Below are 12,708 nucleotides of genomic sequence, written 5' to 3'. Positions count from 1 at the left end.
TAATATTTAAAAACCATTTATGTGAGGGCAGTACTCTCACATAACAATCACATCTGAACTACTGTGCACTACTTTCATTCCCAATTTCAGCAATAGCAAATAATTATTATACATTAATACTACACATAATTGCTGCTGTCAAAACAAACTGTCCACCAGAATTTTCAAATTAGATGCATTTCTTTCCCTAGATAGCAGCTAGAGAGAGACTTCTCTTTCTAGGAATTGCTGGACAGTGTCCAAGTGCAAGGGAGAAGGAGGTTCCAGGACAGACAGACAGACAGCAAGGGCTGACATGGAAAAGAGAGACAGAGGTGTGGATGGGAAAGGCAGATAAATGGAGCAGGTGAGAAAGGAACAAAGACCTGGCAGAGGAGGATGTGGGGGAAGGTTGGAGAAAACTGGGAATAGGTTAAAAGGCCAATTAAGAGTACAGTAGACTGTGGGTCATTAAAAAAAAGAAGAAAAAAATCTGGAAAAAACTATCATGGGTACCTCCTGCAATAACTAAGAAGCTTTTTTTTCAGTGAACAAATTGTCCAATTCAGCACTGTGGTGCAGTGGTACCACCAGGTAAAGGAGAAGGAAAATTCAGGAGTGTGCAAGACTCTGTAATGCTCAGATTGGACACTTCTAGATTGCACCAAGAGTGCAGAACTGTAGGGAAGCAAAGAACCACATGGATGCAAACTCAAGAAGAGATGCTGTATGCAGAAAGGCAATTCAGAGCTAATCAGTACAAATTGCCTGAAAGCAATCTGGTAGGCTTTACTAGGGATAAATCCCCATGTCAAAAAACACTCTTGGTTTTTGTTATCCTCATCCCAGGGCACTCACCTCTCACCAGCCATGGTGGGCATTTCAAAAATCCCAGAGAGGATGAGAGCCACATCCTCAGTTCAACTGAGCTGTTTCACATCTGAGCCATCTCTGAGGGTGATTCAACTCAGGAAATATTACTAGAAAGAGATTTGAAAGGAAAACATATTTTAGTGTCCCACAGAGCACTGAGATTTCAAAATCCTCCCCTGAAACAGCAATTTTAGGAAACCAAGAGCAGGAAACCATTAAAAAGGGAAGGAAATAAAAGGGGGGAAGCTCATGAAAAGTGTCCACTTGGAGTCTGTTTATCACAGCAGTGGTCTGGAATGTGAAAGAGCTGCTCTGTTTTTCAGACAGAAATTCAAATCTGGAAAATGCTTTTCCAATCCAGAATAATTTCTTTCAAAGCTTTGTTTTTGAGAAGCCAATATTACTGTTAAAAAAAAGAAAAAAGGTTAAAAATGTCTGATATAGAATATCTCTGCATATAGAATATAATCAGAAATACAGTCACTCATGGAAAATGTCCAGAATTAAACAGTTAACACTCCCTATCTCCTAAAAAATAGTCTTCAGTGGTTTTAAAAGTGAGGGTCTTAACTGTATGCAAAAGACTATAAAATTCCCTGCTTGGGTAGGGCTGGGCTCAGCAATTCATAAAGTGACAGTGTGGGTGTACCAGCAGTCACATCAACATGTGCAAAACATTTTAAACATTGCTAGTAAAATACTGAGCATATTAATGTCTTGGAAGAATTTGCTTTCATACTTTCTTAGAAATTTAGATCTAAGAAAACCCGTATTATGGGTAACTTGTAACTGGTAAGCAGGTAGTTAATTTTTTTTACTGTATCTTTCATATATACTCATTTCTCTTCAAAGAAAATACACTAATAGTGTTGATGTCACACCCTTCAACACATGAGGACTTGACTGAGGTTTAATTGCAGGACTAAAATTGTTCAGGCAGAAACAAGTAATATTTTAATGGTCCTTTTCAAGTAAATGATATGTTTGTACATAGCAGAAGCAATATCCTGTTTCCGCCTGGTAAACAATGTATTTAAAGAGGAGTCCTATAAATGCATATCATGTGTGGACTGTCTCAGAGGGAACACTTTCAGTGTGATAGCTAAAAACCTATTTATAAATGCTTTAAAATCCATAGAGTTGATGACCAGAATGTAATGGTTCTTCCTGGAGTGGTTCCAGCTCTTGTACAAATACATATTTAAGGTGTGTAAGATGTATTATTAAACAGGTGTGCACACCAAAACACCCTGATTTGGGGAAAGACAAGAAACATGCCCTGGATTCTGCATGAAAGACCAGAGGCTTTTCCCAAAAGTATTACTTTCCTTCCTCTTTGAAAGCTCTCAACATCTTGTAGGAAATACTCAGAACCCATCAGATCCACAGGATACAAAAAGAGTTTAAGGAGCCCAATGGAGAGGTTGTGTAAAATACCCTTATTTAAGGACAGGAGCCTCAACACCTGCACAGCTCTATTTGCAGATAAAAACACTGAGCAGGGCGGGCTTTGACTGTAGTAAAAGCAGTCAGAGTGAGAGCTTTTAAACACACACAGTCCCTCAGAATTCACCCAATGCCCATTTCCGGTTCACTTTGCTGTGACACACACAAAACCATGAGGGAAAAGAGACATTCCAATGCTTACTTGTGTTTTTAGCAAGCAGTGGAAGGTCCAGTCCTTCATATTTACACAATTGTACATGCATGACACGAATTCTTCCTGGGTTTAAAGTGGGAAGTATGCACTCCTCTCTGGACTGGGTTTTGACACTTTTTTTCTACCCAGAACAACTCACTCAAGTTGTCTCACTCACAAATCCCACAGAAAATGCAGATTCTATTGCCAAATCCTTTTTAACCTCAGCTATAGCAGCACACATAACACCTCTGGAATATTATTTTATGCTAATTGCATGATCCAGGGCTGCTCTTTCAGGTGTTTGCTTGCTTTTTACTAGCTGTGCTTCAGAGGACAATGATTCTGACTTCACCAGTCATATTCAGTGCTTGTCCCATGCAGTTCCAGAGTGGCCATACCTGAATATAAGCAACAATTATTGTGCAAACACACTTTCCCTCCTGACCTTCTGCTCCTGCTGCTTAGGCTGAGACTCAGAGACAGTAGACCACATAATCTGAACATATGCAAACCAACCATCTGAGTTTAAAAGATCCAATAAAATATATTCTTGACTGTTTTCTAAGGAACAAATGAGCCTGTAATACCGCATTGATACAAAACTTGCAATAAGTTTATTTAAAAAAAAAAAAAAAAGCCTGGCTTTCATTAAGGTTTCTCTACTAATATGAAAACCAAATACAAATCCCCCAAAAAAGTCTGCCACATCTGCCTAGCTCTAAACATCCCCGAGCCCTTGGAGCTGAGCCATGTATTTCAGGAAGATAAGTAAAATGCCTATCTATACTCTTGACCGTGTGTAAAGAGAAGTTTCCTTCTTAGCTCCATTCCCAATTTAATCTCACAGGACTAAACTGTCTAGGCAGCAGGAACCCTACTTCAAAAGGTGCCTTGAAGCTGGAATGGTGAATTAAAGGAACACAAGTCCTATTTATGTATCTGGGACTAGAAAATAGCATCTAAGTGTGGCTTTAGTCTCTACTTAATCTCTAAATAGACCCATTTGATATTCTTCCAATTCTTATTCAGTCAGAGGCTGAGAGATGTTTGGGAGCTGATGCTCTCAATGGTTGTCAAGAGGATTGTCAAGTAATCTTGATTCTATCAAATGACAATGCCCTGTTTACTTTAATAGGCCAAATGTTGGTCAGATGCACATAAAATACCTGGGTAAAGATTAGAAAAAAAAGTCATCAGCTTTCAAGCCTTTTGGGGGTAGAGAAATAGGGATACTCCTCAGTGGCACTAAATCTACATATATGCAATTGCACTTGAGGCAGCTGCATTCTAGGGGGGAATTTTCAAGCTGCAAATAGTCCCAAATGTTGGCCTTTGTGTTTGAGTGGTGTGGTTGGTCCTGAAAGCAATTTTGGCACATTTTATTCCGAGTTATCAGCTGCTGCTAGCATAAACAGTTTTGAAAATCTCCACTCAAATCCATCTGCGATGATCTGGGCTGGGTGAAACAGAATGGTATGAGGCTGTTTGGGAGAACAATGAGCAATGAGCACTTGCTGGAGTTCAGACTTTCACATTGTTCAGATGAATCAGGGAAAATATTGGGCATACTGCGATTTCCAACAGATCAGCTGGAATGAAAGCACATTCTTCTTCTCAGCCCTGTTAGCAGAGTGCTGTTCTTTTTCCACACTGAATGAGACCTCCTGTTTCCTCTTTTATTTTTCTGTGTCTATTGTGCATTTTGGAGTTTTACAGTTCATATAAGGGGTCAGATCCTGAGAGATGATGAGCAATTGCTATGCATACTGCCTTAAACAGGTGTTCCAGAACACCCACCTCTGGTTAATATTCAGTTGTCTTTATATATTGTTTACATCAGCCTCACTGACAGGTTTTTGAAACAAGGGGGAGGCAATTGCCTTGAATAACATATTATTTCCTACTGTGTACATAAACTGGAAAGCATTTTGTGTTCTTTATATGGCAACACAATTTGTCTACATTCAGTTAATATATTTTTACCTACTAAATCTCAGATATCTAGCACAGAAAACAGACTTGAGGAGGCTGATTCCTTTTCAGATGGATGAAAACCTGTGAATTTCATTCTGAAAAATTACTAAGTGAAGCAAAAGCCAGAGCCAAAAGCCGGGACCCACAGTTACTGCTGGGTTTGAAAGAACTGTGAGATTCTAGAATTGCCTGCAAAGTATTCATGGAACTTGGGGTTCCAAATACATAAAATGCTAAACTCCAGCTTCCTTGACACTTCATATCTTTCAATCAGCTTTGATGTTTGGATCTACATAAGCTGACTCTGGAGTCGATGCTTTTGTCGTGGATGAGTAATGAGTGATATAAACAGTCAAACAGAGCAGCAAGGGCACTCCATGAAAAGAGTGCATACTACAAGGGTGTGAGCTAGCGGCTCTTGTTGTTGGGAAGTCAACTTTCCTGATGAAACAGCCTTATCCCTCAATAATTTTCCATTCTTGTTTACTCTGTGTGAAGTACTGAGGGAGGACACTCCCTCTCATTGATGTTTTGCCCAGAAATTCTCTATTATTTGCAGGCAGGCTCTGTTTGGGTGTTTAGCACGGATCATTCCTCAGCTGTGCATGCCCACCTGGACTCCCAGCGTTATTCTTGTGGGATCTCTGTACTCTACATCTGTCATTAAAGTATTTTGCATGATACCTGCTCTTAGAGATATATTATCACATGCTCTTATCTGGAGTCCTATTAAATATATCCTTAGAAGTTATGGGTTTGCCAAGAGGCTTCCTGAGGCCTTAATCCACCATGGGAAAGGAACTCACTCTTTTAGAGAAAACTTTTCAGTATGCATATGGAAAAGAATGATAAGTGGTGCCACCAGCTATTTGTGAGATTTGTAATAGTGTTTTTTCAAGTGATAGAACAATATTCTCTAAGAACATTACAAGTGATAGCAACGGCCATAAATTAAAATGAGTATTAAATTCAGTGACAGCAACATTTTGAAGGGAAGTGTTTTCAGCTTAATAGCAAGGAAAATTCAGCATTAGATTCTCAAACTGGATGACAAATAGTTATTACTCAACAACCCACACTGTGAGATGGTGAAGAGAGGTTTCCAGGTGAAATTTTCATTTTTAATAAATTTCATACAATTCAAAGAATAACATCATTTTTCTTCAGCTCAGTTGCATAAGTTCATGTTATAAGCAATAAAAATATGTTTTAATGTCAAGCTTTAATTGCTGTCATAAAAATTATGTTGAAATCACCCATAGAACATGATTCTGTAGAGTTCTATAAGAGCTCCTTACTTGAAGGATAAAATAGATTGAAAAGGAGGGAATTAATATTTTTCTACTGCTATAGATGAACTATGTTATATAACGAGGCAACACTTCACTCTGTACAAACCTTGTGGTTCAAAGAGCCACCTCCCAGTTAACACCTCTACAGAAAATTGGCTCAGCATCTTCAGACTTTTCTTCAGCACATGGTCATGGAATGGCTTGGATTGGCATGGACCTTAAAGATCATCTCATTCCACCCCTGCCATGAGCAGGGACACCTCCCACTGTCCCAGGCTGCTCCAAGCCCCAATGTCCAGCCTGGCCTTGGGCACTGCCAGGGATCCAGGGGCAGCCCCAGCTGCTCTGGGCACCCTGTGCCAGGGCCTGCCCACCCTCCCAGGGAACAATTCCTGCCCAATCTCCCATCCAGCCCTGCCCTCTGGCACTGGGAAGCCATTCCCTGTGTCCTGTCACTGCAGTCCCTGAGGAATTGTCCCTCTCTGGTTTCCCTGCAGCCCCTGAAGCCCCTGGGAGGTGCTGTGAGGTCTCCACCCAACCTTCTCCTCTCCAGGCTGAGCAGCCCCAGCTCTCCCAGCCTGGCTCCACAGGGGAGGGGCTCCAGTCCCCTCAGCACCTCCGTGGGTTCCCCACAGCTTTTATCAGCACCGTGACAATGACCACTAGGTCCCATTCAACACAAGGTAAAAAGCCAAACAACTCACCCTGCCAAAAACTAATCAGCCAAGCAACCACCTCAGGCAACTGCAAACCTGGTAAAGGAATAGTGCCTGCCTTCATACCCATCTTCTCTGCTCTCACTTCCTTTCTTTGTGTTTCTATATCATTTGAGAAATCTTGTAAAGCTGGAATATCTAATTTATTCATTCACCTCATAATCCCTTTTGGGGCATTTAATAAACTGAATGTGTGCTCTTTCAGAGCTTCACATCTATTATTTCCATAGTTATCAGCATTTCACTCCATGGGAAAGTGCCACTCTTGCAACAATGCTGTGCAGTCATGGCAGGATTTGGCTCTGAGTATGGTCTGACCTTTAAAGTTTGACTCATCCGCGTTTGGGGCATCTCTGTGAGCTCTCCAAATGTACAACAGAAACATCTCCTTCAAGTTTGGGAGGTTCAGCACTACCCAGCTAAAGATATCCCCCAGCTGGAGCACACTGCAGCCTTCAACTGGACAGAGCCGCAGAGAGGCAGCTGTGCCTGCATTTGGCTCTCCCCTGGGACTGGGAATCCTGCAAACTTCACAGAGATTTCCCATCAGCTCAGCTGCCCAATGTGTCAAGTGGTGCTGTTCGAACTGGCACAGCACAGCTTGTTTGGATGAATGGTTAGCATTTAAAATACATTCCAGACAAGGTCCTTGGCAAACTGCAAGCAAAGACGTGTGCTTTGATTTTTCCCGGCTCTTGTTTTCCTGCAGCTCCAGTCTCACAGGCAGGCAGCACTGTAGCCCTTCAGCTCCAATTTTCCCCAGCTGCCCCAAACTCATTAGCCTTCTGCACACAGCCTGGCTTAAGTCAAGAACTTAATGTTTATTATGGGAGTGCTGAGCAGTAAAACTTCTGTATTGAAGTTTGGACACAGTGCTACAGCCAACACACTTCCTCACAAAAATGCATCATCTTACACCAGCTGCACCAAAAAAATGTCCACATCTCTGTGTGATAACACAGGTAATCAGATGTGCAAAACCCTGCTGTCTGTACTCCTATCTGTGGACATATCTGTGTTAATCAAAATGCAGATACAAAGCAATACAAACAAGCACAAGAAGAATACAGGAAGGCACAACTGTATTTTGCATTGAGTGTCAGGGGTTAGGTTAGGAGTTCACTACCAACAGAACATTACTGCCGGTGATGGACATGGGTTCTGTTTTGTACAGCTTTTTAAATCTCTCTTCAGAGAGTTCAGTGGAGAGGTTTTGATCTGGGGCTCCTGGCTGCACAAAGAGTGCAACCACCCAAGGTCATGCAGCAAGTCAGTAGTTTAATTAGGATTTGATCTCAGATTTTTTCTAGTTCTTGGCTGCTTGCTCTAACAAGCAGCTGCAACAACCTTCTAAAGATATTTATTTAGATGGTCTGTGGCCAAGAATGAAACCTATTCCAGTCAGCTGTGGTCACCACTCATTCTGTTATTCAGAAATCTAGATAAATCACTACACAATGAAGTGTTTGGATAGCAGTTTCATAAGAAGGGATTTGGGAGCTACACTGGTTTGCAAGCTGGACATGAATCATCACTTAGGTATCACACAAAAGGAAACTCCATACTGGGATTATAAGGAAAACTATGACCTGCAGGACACAGAGAGAAATCTCTGAGCTCAGCTCAGCACTCACAAGTCCTCAGTTAATTTAAGTTCACTTTTGGGAAACACACTTGTAGAGACACGAATGAATTTGAGAGAACCCAGAAGTGAGGAAAAAAAATGATCAGAGACTGAGAAACACAGCTGACAAGAAAAAAACCCATCAAATGGAGAATTCAATCTGCTCACCAAGCTGTGGTGAGCAGGGCAACAAGCCGAGGGATTACACTGCAACAAATAAGGTATTGCTTAGAGAGCAGAGAGAACCTGCAGAAAGGGGAACAATAGAGGGGTGAAACAGGTTCCTTTGTGAGCCACCCTGCTGCAAGGAGCACAGCAGACACTGAAATAACACAGCTGAACTGGATTTTGTGGTTCTTCCCAGCACCACAGTGCTGGAATGTACAGGTATGATGAAACCTTAACCACCATTTATGCATTTCAAACACCAAACTACACTTAGTGTGACCTCTCAGTGGCCACTGGTGTCCACAAAGTACTGGAAAATCAGTGCCCATCTCTCTCCCGCCCACACTTGGGACTATGTTACTAAAGTATCACACAGAGCTGTCCTCTGACAGACACCTCACCTCCTATGCCACATCCTTTGTTCTGTTCCAGGCACAGAACAATGCTTTTGTCTTTGGTGAACCCCAGGGAAGTTTTTCTCAGCCCATTTCTTCATCCCAGTCATAACTTTTCCAGTGGCAGCCCCTCTCTGCTGTCAAACAGATCAACTATTCCACATGCTGTGGTGTAATCCACCAACTTGCTGAAGATTTCACCTCAACAAACAGATCATTACTGAAGGCTTAGACAACAGCAGCCCTTTATTAGGATCGACTCCTGAGGAAGATAACTTCTGACTGACCACCAGCTGGGCTCTGAACTAGCTCCTGGTAGTTAGATGCCATAAGATCCATATTTCCTTAAGGTACCAGCAAATGAGAGAGCTCAGAAGAACCTCACAGAATTAAGAACTTGTGCTCTCATGGATTTCCCCAAACCCCCTTCCCACACATAAACAGCCCTCTGTGGGTGAAGAGACCAAGCTGTAGCTTTAGTGACATGAACAGTTTGGGAGTGGGAAGAAAATACTCACAATATTTCATTCAGAAGCACCAGATCAGATGTCCACAAACAAGAGGAATTAGGCTTCAAGTGATACCCTGCAAAGGTGTTGACACACAGTATGCCTGACAGCCCAGCTGGTAAACGTGGATGTCATTCAATGCTCTGAATTTCCTAGTGAATGGCATGCCAAAATCTCACTAGAATAAGAAATTGTACACCAAATGCCAATCATTCATTATTTTCTAATTCTCTAAGGAGTATTTTTCATTCAGTTTGGCATTTACAGAAGGAAAAACACCACCGTGCCTCTATGAATGAAAATTCTGCACCTTCATATCAAGGCAAGGCTGATATGATGTGTGCAGCCAGGCTTCTCTGAGGGATGGCCATGTGCAGGATATGGAAATGGGAATGCTGTGAAGGAAAACAAAAGCCTCGTTAATGTGCTATTGAATTTAACAAAGAAATGAAAATGAAACCAAGACTATGCTCTTATTTTTCCCTGTTCATTTTTATTTTCTCTATTATCAGTCTAGGAGGGAGAAGAAAAAAAAAGCAAGGAAGAAATACTTCCAAATGCCATAATCAATAACTCAAAGAGACTGGAATAAATAATGCAGTATCTTGCCTAGATTTTACATCTATTATAAGCTGCTTAAGTAATGTATTCTGAAGTGCAGAAGGACAATCACAATGTCTGTGTGCATATTAGTGAGGGGATGTCAGAAAATAGAAAGAACACATATATGAGTTGGAGGGAAAATTTATCTCCTAAAAATAGTAGCATGCCCCATTTTCTTAGTTTGAGGGACATTATTTAAAGTAATTGAAGTGACTTTTGGTATCAATTTATTTGACTTCTTCAGTTCTTGTTGACCTGCTGAAACACATACACAGAATCTTCCTTCCACCCACAACAAAGTCCGACCACCTAAGAAAATACTCAAATTGACCAAAACTTGAGCTTATCTGAAATATTTTCAAGAAAATTAATCTTTCTCAGAAAATATTTTACATATTTTCAACAATTCTACTCATTTCAATGTTATGTTTTAAACCAGGTTTTGTTTAAAACTGTAGTTCAGTTATCAATATTAATATTACTGAGAGCTCAGAGTGGAACAAACGTGTTTGACCTATTTTTTGTCCTTTTTTAAACTGTGAACAACCATCAGTTACTTGCACTCTGCAGACGAACATCAGTCACCCAAAGCCTTTTGAGAAGTGAATTCTACCTTACATGTTTGTTTCATGTTTTGTGCTTTCCACTCCTGGAAGCAGCGAAATTAAAAATAATTCCAAGTGTTCAACACAGATGGGAAACAAGAAAAGCAAAGTGCGGCCCAGGTCAAGGGAAAGGCAGACCCAAGGGAAGGTGTCTGTCCTTACCTGGCTCTTTGTCCCTGGCTTTCAGCCTCTCCCAAACTGCAGAGCCGAGCTGGTCTCTGAGCCAGGGCAGAGGAGGGAGCAGGGTATTGTCCTGGAAGATGTGCTAAGGACATCTGCTGCCCCAGGCAGGAACACTGAGCACAACGTGTGCCTTGAAAAATGTCAACAGATAAGGGATGAATGAAGGTGCGTTCAACCTTCATTGTGCAAGGGCTTGGAGCAGTCAGAAACTCAGAGAAAAGGCATTTGTTTTCCCCCCTGTTTTGTGTTAAACTGTTGCTTCTCGTAGGGGCAAGATGAAGAGCCATCAATTCTGCCAGGGACCTTCTTTAAGAAGAATAACTTGAAGTATTATGGATATGATTCCGTGCACTAATATATAGTTTCCACCCAAATTAGTGGTTATCTCAGCATAATACAATACCAAAATCAACTCCAGCCTCTTCTGTTCATAGTGAACATATAAAAAATCCAAGCCAGTGTCTATATAGACACAAGGACTCATCACATCTCGAATTTTAACAGCAGCCATTTGACTATTTCCATTTTCACCATGCCCAAGAGCCCATAGAACTATACAATTATTTTCAGGACAGCAAATGAAGGGAAAAAAAAAAAAAAAAAGAAGAAGAAAAAAAGAAAAGAAAAAAAAAGCAAAAGAAGCTGTGTATTCTTTTGGCTCAAATGGATTTTAAATAATATGCCTTTTTCTCATGCAGAAAGAAAAATAATCCAACAAAAAATTTTCACCCTGTGTGCAACATTCTGCTTCTAAAATAAAGTATTGGAGTAATGGTTTGAGTAAAGCTTAAAAAAAAAAAAGAAAAGAAAAAGGAAAAAAAAAAAAGAAAAGAAAAAGGAAAAAAAAAAAAATAGAAGACTTTCACAGTGTTTCCAGGGAAGTTACTTATCCAATTATACATATAATTGTGCATGGCTAAAGCACAGAGGAGCACAGGGAGTCCCCAGCTATTTCTACTGATAGTAGATGGTATTCTTAAGGAAAGTCTTTCAGTTCTCTCTAAATCTCCATGAACACCCAAGCCAACAGTGAGAAGCAGATAATCAGAAAGCTCACCTGGAGCTGGTCCCGCCTCTGCACCACCAGAATGTGCTGACACCTGCAGGGTGGGTCATTCCTGGGAGCTGGGAAACCGGAGCTGAAATTCTTCCAGGAGCGAGGATTTGCCAGAATTGCCATATTCCTGATGGATTCTGCAGCAGCTCAGCTCCTGACATAGGGAAGAGATTATTCTGCCACGTCTCCATCCAGGACACTGAGTGCTGACAACGATTTTTCCTTTTCTTTGAAATTATTAGCAAATGCGACCAAATCTGTGAGCAGGCAACCTACGTAGCCCATTCTTCTCAAATAAAGGATCTGGGGTGATTAAAATAAAAAGAAATAAATAAACAGCAAGCTTAGTTCTCAGTTTTGTGACCTATTTTTGTACCACTCATTTAAGACATAACCCCCTGTACCAACAAATCCAATTTTCCCTCATCAGCTAACCCACAGAACAAAGCAGATGGATTCACAGCCATGCACAAGAATTTGTCATTACATAACATAAGATGCCCTTCACAGAATTAACTTGTGAGAAATATGGCAATGAGCTGTTCCTGGAGAGTTTTCTGGGAGCTCCCTCTCATCCTCCTCGTTGCTCGGACCCTGAGGAAGGTCCCATAACTCACATGTGTCCATGCCCCCATCATTATGGGATCAGCCTCTCCCACAGTCATTAATCCTGAGATTTACGGGTTGCAGGGCCAGAAAGAACTATTGGGACAGTCCACACTGACCTTCCTCACGATGCAGACCAATAATTTTTGCATCACGTCTGTCAGTTCTGCTGAGCTATAAAATCTCTCTCAGAACATTGTTAAGCCTTCATTAAAAGATTAGAGACAATAGAAATTCTAATCTGACTGATATTATTTCCCACTGGCCTTTTCAAACAGCCCCTCTGTTTCCACTCTGAACCAGTCTGGGTTTGGCTTCCCCTCACTGTAACTCCTTATCCTTTTTCACAAAGTTAAGAGCAATCAGAAAATTCTTAGATGTGAAGACAAGTAAAAGTTAAGTCTCCTTTTGAAAAAAGTTAAACAATTTGGCCTTTTCTTACCTTCCCTGCTATGATCTATTTTATCATTTTTCTGAACAGG

General features: G+C 41.0%; 1 long non-coding RNA gene across 1 annotated transcript in view; it reads right to left on the bottom strand.

Annotated features, from left to right (window-relative positions):
* Nucleotides 1–12,194, bottom strand: part of LOC121664363 — a 48,039-nt gene extending 35,845 nt beyond the window's left edge. Inside the window, exons 1-2 of the long non-coding RNA XR_006015984.1 lie at nucleotides 11,621–12,194; nucleotides 838–959 (exon numbers count right to left, since the gene is read on the bottom strand). This is a non-coding gene — a long non-coding RNA (uncharacterized LOC121664363). The remainder of the gene's footprint in view (nucleotides 1–837; nucleotides 960–11,620) is intronic.
* Between the last annotated feature and the right edge of the window lie 514 nt (nucleotides 12,195–12,708).

This window comes from Corvus kubaryi, unplaced genomic scaffold (genome assembly GCF_017639235.1).
Source record: "Corvus kubaryi isolate FWS band 111438036 unplaced genomic scaffold, C.kubaryi_AGA036_p1.0 37300, whole genome shotgun sequence".
Lineage (NCBI taxonomy): Eukaryota > Metazoa > Chordata > Aves > Passeriformes > Corvidae > Corvus > Corvus kubaryi.
This window is presented reverse-complemented; position numbering and strand designations above follow the sequence as displayed.